Source organism: Aethalodelphis obliquidens, unplaced genomic scaffold, assembly GCF_003676395.1.
Source record: "Aethalodelphis obliquidens isolate GAN/ISIS:26980383/991018 unplaced genomic scaffold, ASM367639v1 scaffold4, whole genome shotgun sequence".
In the NCBI taxonomy this organism is placed as follows: domain Eukaryota; kingdom Metazoa; phylum Chordata; class Mammalia; order Artiodactyla; family Delphinidae; genus Aethalodelphis; species Aethalodelphis obliquidens.
Genome location: NW_020837948.1, coordinates 39,016,236 through 39,025,171, shown reverse-complemented (window position 1 = coordinate 39,025,171; position 8,936 = coordinate 39,016,236).

The following is an 8,936-nucleotide window of genomic DNA, read 5'->3' as shown; positions in this document are numbered from 1 at the left end:
CAGTTGAGTACTTTCTTTTTTTTTAAATTTAATTTTATTTATTTTTTTATACAGCAGGTTCTTACTAGTCATCAGTTTTATACACATCAGTGTATACATGTCAATCCCAATTGCCCAATTCATCACACACACCCCATCCCCCAGCGGCTTTCCCCCCTTGGTGTCCATACGTTTGTTCTCTACATCTGTGTCTCACTTTCTGCCCTGAAAACCAGTTCATCTGTACCATTTTCCACATTTATGCGTTAATATACGATATCTGTTTTTCTCTTTCTGACTTACTTCACTCTGTATGACAGTCTCTAGATCCATCCATGTCTCAACAAATTACCCGATTGTGTTCCTTTTTATGGCTGACTAATATTCCATGGTATATATGTACCACATCTTTTTAATCCATTCGTCTGTTGATGGGCATTTAGGTTGCTTCCATGACCTGACTATTGTAAATAGTGCTGCAGTGAACATTGGGGTACATGTGTCTTTTTGAAGTATGTTTTTCTCTGGGTATATGCCCAGTAGTGGGATATCTGGGTCATATGGTAGTTCTGTTTTTAGTTTTTTCAGGAATCTCCATACTGTTCTCCATAGTGGCTGTATCAATTTACATTGCCACCAACAGTGCAAGAGGGTTCCCTTTTCTCCACACCGTCTCCAGCATTTGTTGTTTGTAGATTTTCTGATGATGCCCATTCTAACTGGTATGAAGTGATACCTCATTGTAGTTTTGATTTGCATTTCTCTAATAATTAGTGATGTTGAGCAGCTTTTCATGTGCTTCTTGGCCATCTGTATGTCTTCTTTGGAGAAATGTCTATTTAGGTCTTCTGCCCATTTTTAGATTGGGTTGTTTGTTTTTTTAATATTGAGCTACATGAGCTGTTTATATATTTTGGAGATTAATCCTTTGTCCATTGATTCGTCTTACCCTACTCCTGGGTATATATCCAGAGAAAACCATAATTCGAAAAGATACATGTACCCCAATGTTCATTGCAGCACTATTTACAATAGCAAAGGCATGGAAGCAACCTAAATGTCTATCAACAGATGAATGAATAAAGAAGATGTGGTACATATATACAATGGAATATTACTCAGCCCTAAAAAAGAACTAAATAACGCCATTTGTAGCAGCATGGATGGACCTAAGTCCATACTGAGTAAGTAAGTCAGACAGAGAAAGACAGATATCATATGATATTACTTATAAGTGGAATCAAAAACAGGCTACAAATGAACTTACCTACAAAATAGAAATAGAGTTACAGATGTAGAATAAACTTATGATTACCAGGGTGTTGGTGGGGGGAGGGATAAATTGGAAGATTGGGATTGACATATACACTGTGTATAAAATAGATAACTAGTAAGGACCTACTGTATAGCACAGGGAACTCTACTCATACTCTGTAATGGCCTGTATGGGAAAAGAATCTAAAAAAGAGTGGATATATGTATATGTATAACAGATTCACTTTGCTGTACACCTGAAACTAACATAACATTGTAAATCAAGTATACTTCAATTTAAAAAAAAGGAAAAAAATGTTTTTCCCATTAAAAAAATTGTTGGAAGATCCTTTTGATTTGTCAGAATTAGAGTAATGATTTGTTAATGTAGGTCTATTTTAGATTTGTCCTTAGTCCTAGGGTTTGTCTCTTCTTTTAGATTTTGGTTCTTACTGTTAAGGAAGACCCTTTTGGGAGTTGCAACTGGAGTACCTGAGAAATTCTACAAGATCCTTCCATTCTCTTTGCCCTGAACTTTTTCTAGCTTTGTGCAGCTTCTCTTTTTTTCCACTCAGCTCTTGGCAGCTACCATCTGCTAATTCTCATGGAGTCTTATCTTGAAATGCATGGTTCTGGCTGTGGCCAAAGTCCTGAAGGAAACTACTATGCATAATTCTATGTTACCTCCTCACCACAACTCCCTCCTCTGTGAATCCTGCCCCATAAATTCCGGTTGCTGCAATACTCCAATCTCCAGTCTTTGCCTTGTCAGCTCCGTGAGAATGACAGTTTTTACTTGAGCTCCTCCTCACTGCACCAGGTGCAGAAAGAGCCCCAGAGGCTCACCTGATTTGTTCCCTTTTGTACTGCAGGCTGTCCAGTTTATAAAAGCAGTAAGTCATATATTTTGCCCAGTTTTATAATTGATAAGTCCAATACTAGTTACCATACAGTGGCCCAAAGCAGAAGTCTATGCTCCTGCAAATCCTTTACATAATTATCTTTTTATCTTTTTTTCACTCAAAATCTGAATGTTAAATGAGTACATAAAGTCTTATAAATCTTTTTTTTTTAATTACTCTGCTTTTACAAAAGCTAGAAGAGAAGGGAAAACGCTTCAAATCATTCTGTGAAATCAGTATTACTCTGATACCAAAACCAGATGAAGACATTACAAGAAAAGACAACTACAGATAAGCATCTCTGTGAATGTAGAGCCCAAAATTTCTCAACAAAATATTAACAAACAGAATCAAGCAAACTTAGGAAAAGGATTATACACTATGATCAAGTGGGGTTTATCCTAGGAATGCAAAGTTGATTCAATATGCAAAACCCAATCAATAAAATGGACCATAACAATAGACTAAAAACCCATGATCATCTCAAAACACAGAAGAAGCACTTGAAAAAAATCCACATCTTTTCATGATAAAAACGCTTAATGTATTTGGAATACAGGGAACTCCTTCAAACTGATAAAGGGCATCTATGAAAAATTCAAGGTTAACGTCTCACTTAATGGTGAAAAACTGATAGCCTTACCCCTAAGATTAGGAACAACTGAAAAATGTGCACTCTAATCACTTCTATTCAACATTGTACTGAAGGATCAAGCTAGGGCAATTAGACAAGCAAAAGAAATATAAGGCATCCAGATTAGAAAGAAAGAAGTAAAAGTATCTGTATTCACAGATGACATGAGCTTGTGTATAGAATATCTTAAGGAATACACACACACAAAAATGATCAGAACTAATAAATGAGTCCAACAAGATTGCAGTATACATGATCAGTATGCAAAGCTCGATTCTGCATCTATTCACTAGCAATAAATAATCCAAAAATGAAGTTAAGACAATTCTGTTTATAGTAGTAACATCAAAAATGAAAAAAATATTTAGGAATAAATTTAACAAAAGTGTAAGACTTGTACACTGAAAACTACAAAACATCATTGAAGAAATGAAAAAAAGACCTAAATAAATGGAAATATTGGATTGGAAGACTTAACATTGTTAAGACGGAAATCCTTTCCAAATTGATTTATAGATTCAATACAATCCCTTTCAAAATCCCAAATGCATTTTTTTTTTTTTGCTGGAATTGACAAGATGATTTTAAAAATTCATGTGGAAAGGCAAACGACACCAGAATAGCCAGAAAACCTTGAAAAAAAAAAAGTTGGAGCACAGTTTTGAATTTCAAAACTTACCTCAAAGCAACAGTAGTGAAAACAGTGTGGGACTGGCGTAAAGACTGATATATAGATAATGATGTAGAATTGAGAATCCAGAAATGCGCTGGGACAACTGGATATCTACATGCCAAAAAATGAAGTTGGACCCCTACCTCACATCATATATAAAATTAATTTAAAATGCATCAAAACCCTAGATATACCCAGTTAGTGTTGGAGAATTTATTGTTGGTATGGGAAAAAATCCACAGAGTTCGTGTCAGAAGTGTCAGGAGAAAGAACTACACAGGTTTCTTTTGGGATGATGAAATGTTTTGGAATTAGATATTGGTGATGTTTCACAACTTTGGAAATATCTAAAAGACACTGAATGTTACTCTTAAAAAATTACTCTGCTGTGTTAATGAAGAAGCCAACCTGAAAGAACCAATAGCCAAAGTTGGAATAATCTGAGCAACACAATAAATAACAATAGTATGGATTATAACCCAAAGAATAAAATAAATATCTGTGAGTCCATACTGACATAAATAATTAAGTAAATAAATAAATGGAGAAGGGACAAATGTTCCTTACAAAAGAATTTCAAATAATAAATGTAAAAGGAATAACGGAAATAGAAAATCACAATTAACGTACCACAGTAATAATTGCTGCAGGCAAATCTACTGATGAATGCTAAAATTAGTGGGCAACACTTTAAGGAGAAACAGGGTATTTGCATCGCCTGGAAGTATCTTCCCCCAAATATTTATTAATTACTCTAATGATTTAACATATGTTTACAAATGCTTTGATACTCCTTCCTCTAGGAGGTTGAGCTTAATTCTCCCTCTTCTGGGTGGTCTGGATTTCAGTGACTCATTTCTAATGAATAGAGTATGGAGAGGTAAACAGTAATTTTATAGTAAGAAACCTGGCTGACATTACCTTAATCAACTGATTAAGATTACCATCACTAGTTTAGTCACGTGGATACCATATACCTTGTGGTATGATGTGATGGTAAGGGCACTTCACCTCTCTAGTATTCTCAAAAATTCCTAACCCTGGTATTATCATGAGAAAACATTAAGCAAGCCCAAATTGAGGAACATTCTGCAAAATACCACAAGAATGCTCTTCAAAAGTGTCAAGGTCATGAAAAAGCAAAGACCAAGGGACTCAGATACCGGAGGAGAATAAGTAGTCATCAAGACTAAATGTAACATGGTATCCTGGCTTGGATCATATAACGGAAAAAGAACATTGCTAGAAAAACTGGTGGAATCTGAATTTTAGTTAATAGTGTTACGCCAATTATAACTTCTTAGTTTCTATAAATGTACCATGCTTATGTAAGATCTTACCATGCTTATGTATCCTGGCTTGGATCATATAACGGAAAAAGAGCATTGCTAGAAAAACTGGTGGAATCTGAATTTTAGTTAATAGTGTTATGCCAATTATAACTTCTTAGTTTCTATAAATGTACCATGCTTATGTAAGATCTTAGGGTTGGAAAATTAAAGAAAGCTGTACCTTCTTTATCATGCTCTGTAAACCTAAAATTATTTCAAAATAAAGTTTTAAATATTACTGTAACTTGCATGCTCTGTAATTTCTCCTTTTCTTCCATTGGATAAATTATTATCTTCCTCCCTCAAAAAGGATCCACTTAAAAATAATATGTGATTGGGCTTCCCTGGTGGTGCAGTGGTTGAGAGTCCGCCTGCCGATGCAGGGGACGCGGGTTCGTGCCCCGGTCCGGGAAGATCCCACATGCCGCAGAGTGGCTGGGCCCGTGAGCCATGGCTGCTGAGCCTGCGCGTCCGGAGCCTGTGCTCCGCAACAGGAGAGGCCACAACAGTGAGGCCCGCGTACTGAAAAAAAAAAAAAAAAAAAATGTGATTGGCCCTGAATTTTGTGGGCTATTTATTATTCTTATTTAAAAGAAAGTCTTTACAATCCTCATCAATCTAATTATTATATTTTAAAACCTATAACAATATACTTTTGTTTCTCTGATTCCAGAATATTATATTGTTTTGTTGAAACATCTGAATGTTATAGAGTACTTGATCCATCGAATAATTTTAACATATGTTTAAATTCAAGTGTCATATTTCAATTTATTTTAATTTACAATATGATGTAGATTATTTTGCCTTTCAATAATGACAAAAATCAGATTAAACTAATATTATGCTATGAGGGTTAATATTTATTTATATTTTATATTTTACCAATTTCCAAAACGTTTTCGAGTTAGATTACAGTAAAAACATACACAGAGTTATTTAAAAGTCATGTTTTGGAAAAATATTTAAGCACCTGGAAAGGTAATTGTTATATTAAAAAAGTTACACAGAGTTTTCACAATATTTTCATAGCTTTGTAAAAGAGAATACGTATCTAATCTAGAAGAACATATACTAAAATTTTAAGAGGAATGATTATCTTTGAATTGTAGTATTTAAAAATTTTCTTTTCCCTTTTCTGCATTTCAGAAGTACAATGTATATCATTATTTTTGTAATCAGAAAAACATAATGTTTTAAATGTACATGCACACATACAATAGGATAGAGGTAGGAAATAGCACAGAGAAAAGAAAGTCAATGTATTTTGTTCTCCTGAATAAATTAATCTAAAATTTACAAGATTTGTTCATTTCCTGAGGCTTATAAAACAGCTACAAATTGTTCATGCTTAGTGCTTTAATTAATACATACACATTTGAACACAGATGAAAACCTTGTATGTCTCCATTCACACAATAGACTCACACCCTGTTTTTGGTGCAGTGAATCCTCAATTCTTAAAAAAAAATACTGAAAAATTTTTAAAAATTTATTTATTAGTTTGTTTTTGTTTATTTTTGGCTGCATTGGGTCTTCGTTGCTGCGCATGGGCTTTCTCTAGTTGCAGTGAGTGAGGGCTACTCTTTGTTGTGGTGCGCAGGCTTCTTACTGCAGTGGCTTCTCTTGTTGCAGAGCACGGGCTCTAGGCACATGGGCTTCAGTAGCTGTGGCACGCGGGCTCAGTAGTTGTGGCGCACGGCTTTAGTTGCTCCACAGCGTGTGGGATCTTCCCGGACCAGGGCTCCAACCCGTGTCCCGTTCATTGGCAGGTGGATTCTTAACCACTATGCCACCAGGGAAGTCCCAATATACTTTAAGTTTTTAATGGCTGGCTGGCCATCATATTGTACAATGACACTCCACTTAGCCTGTATCATAAGGATAATTTAGAGTTTTTAAAATAACTGAAGCTTAAATTTCAGAGCTTTTGCTTTACTCATTTAGAAAGAAAATATTTGTACAATGTTTGACTTCCATGACTTAAATCCTATTTGAATCTCAAATATTAAACTAAACTGTGATGCATTGGCACATTGTTGAATATGTTGTTTTATTATTCATTAAAATCGAATGCCTTTAGGACTTCTCTGGTGGCCTAGCAGTTAGGATGCCGGGCTCTTTCACTGTGGTGGCCAGGGTTCACTCCCTGGTCGGGGAAGATCCCACAGGCTGCGGGGTGCAGCCAAAAAAAAAGAATAAAAAACAATTGAATGCCTTTAGATTGTATAGAAGAACCAAAAAGAAGACAAGATTGGTCTACTCTTTCTAAATTGTCTACTAGCTTTTACTTCTCGCTGGCTATTGTATCCACATATAATTTATTATGATCTGGTTTACTTAATTGTTGGTGTCTACACATAACTCTGCTTGTCCTGTCATAAAAAAGTTCATGGCTTTTACAACAGGCCTTTCAGCTTTTTTTTTTTTTAATTCCAACTTCTAGAGAACGCTAGAGATTGTCAGAGGTCTGACCTGAGTTAAGTGGGGGCATTATTGTATTTTTATATTTAACTTAATTAAAAAAATATAACCAAACACTTTGAGAGTAGTGCTTGCTTATGATCTAAAAACAAATTTCTTACATTTTTGGCAAGTCTTTATTGCAGAAGGCTTTAGTTGAGGTATAGTACCTTTAATTAAGCACTCACTGTACTTGGCTCTTCTGTGGCAAGGCACTTAACTTCTCTTGTGGAGATGATAACACATCTAAGGTTTTGAGGGGATTAAATGAAATGTGTATGAAAAGTGCTTAATACAGTGCCTGGAGCATAACAAGTGCAAATGTTTTTTATCCAAGAAAGGAAGAGAAACTGAAAGAAGGTCAGTATGGATGGAGAAAGGCAGAATGCTGTGCCACTGGAGGAGGAAAAGTAGGCAAGGGTGAGGTCAGGCTGTGTTACGGTTTGGGACTTTATTCTAGGGCAAGGTGGGAATCACTGAAGGATTTTAAGTAAGGTGTGACATAATCAGACTTGAATTTTGAAAAGAACATACACGACACTGTTTGAGACTGGAAACTAGAGGAGCTGGGTACATATTCTTTCTTTTGGATTATATGTTAATGAGTTGAGTGTCTCTGGTTTAAACCTGTGGTTTTAAATCCTTCCCATGAATTTACAGCAGGATTCTTGGCTTCTTTTCTTTTGATGTAGTCATAGTACACTCGCATGTCGTGCAGCTCCTGTGTTGTTGGTATTTTATGAACAAGTTTGTCTGTGTAGGGCCACCCACATTTGGTAGAGAATAGGCAGAATGCCAAGGAGCAGGCCAGCCTTTTATGTGACTCTGCAGTATGATGCATGGTATTTTGACTTTCTTCTGGCTTCCTGGATTCGCAGGTAATGCCTGCGTTTTACATGGAAGGTAAGTTTCCTTTCCAGGGTTTATTACTTTAACTCCCAGACAAGAAATGGCAACTCTGGGGCATAGGTGCTACCATTTCCCTATTCCTCACTGATCTTGGATTTTTTTCCCTCCTTGGAGTGCCGGAATCTTTATAAGAGCACTCCATGTAGCTATCAAATTGTTAGAGTTAGCAAGAGCGTTAGGACTTACAAACATTCCTGATACAGACACTTGGTTTATCATTGGCAACTATGTGATATCATCTCACTGCTGCCTTACTCTACATATAGGTCCTAACTGTTGAATCTATGTCTGAATGCATCTACCATAAATGCCTTTGTTTTTACTATCTTTTGGTATGCAGCCCTTGGCTTACTTATAGCCATGGAAGGCTTGCCCTATCACATCTGGGATGTCTGTTCTGGTCCCTCCCATTAACTCCTTACTTTATTAAACTAGTTTCATTCTATTGCCCATTTTCCAGGTTGATCATATCCAGTTGATCTTGAGTATCTTTCTTCAGGGGTAAATTACATAGGAAGAAACTGAAGTATTAACTGGTGAAATAATATGTTGACAGAGATTTGCGTTTAAATGCCCCAGCAAAACCACTAAACAAGAGGGGTAGAACCGAAAATGAAAATGACAAGATCAAAAATGAAAGAATGTTGATACTTGCTAAAGCTGGGTGATGGCTACATTATACTATTCTATTTTGTGTATGTGTGGATTTTCCATAATAAAAAGTGAAAAAGAAAGACACATGGAGGATTCGAACATATTAACTTTCAGCCAAATAGAGGTCCTGGACAGAT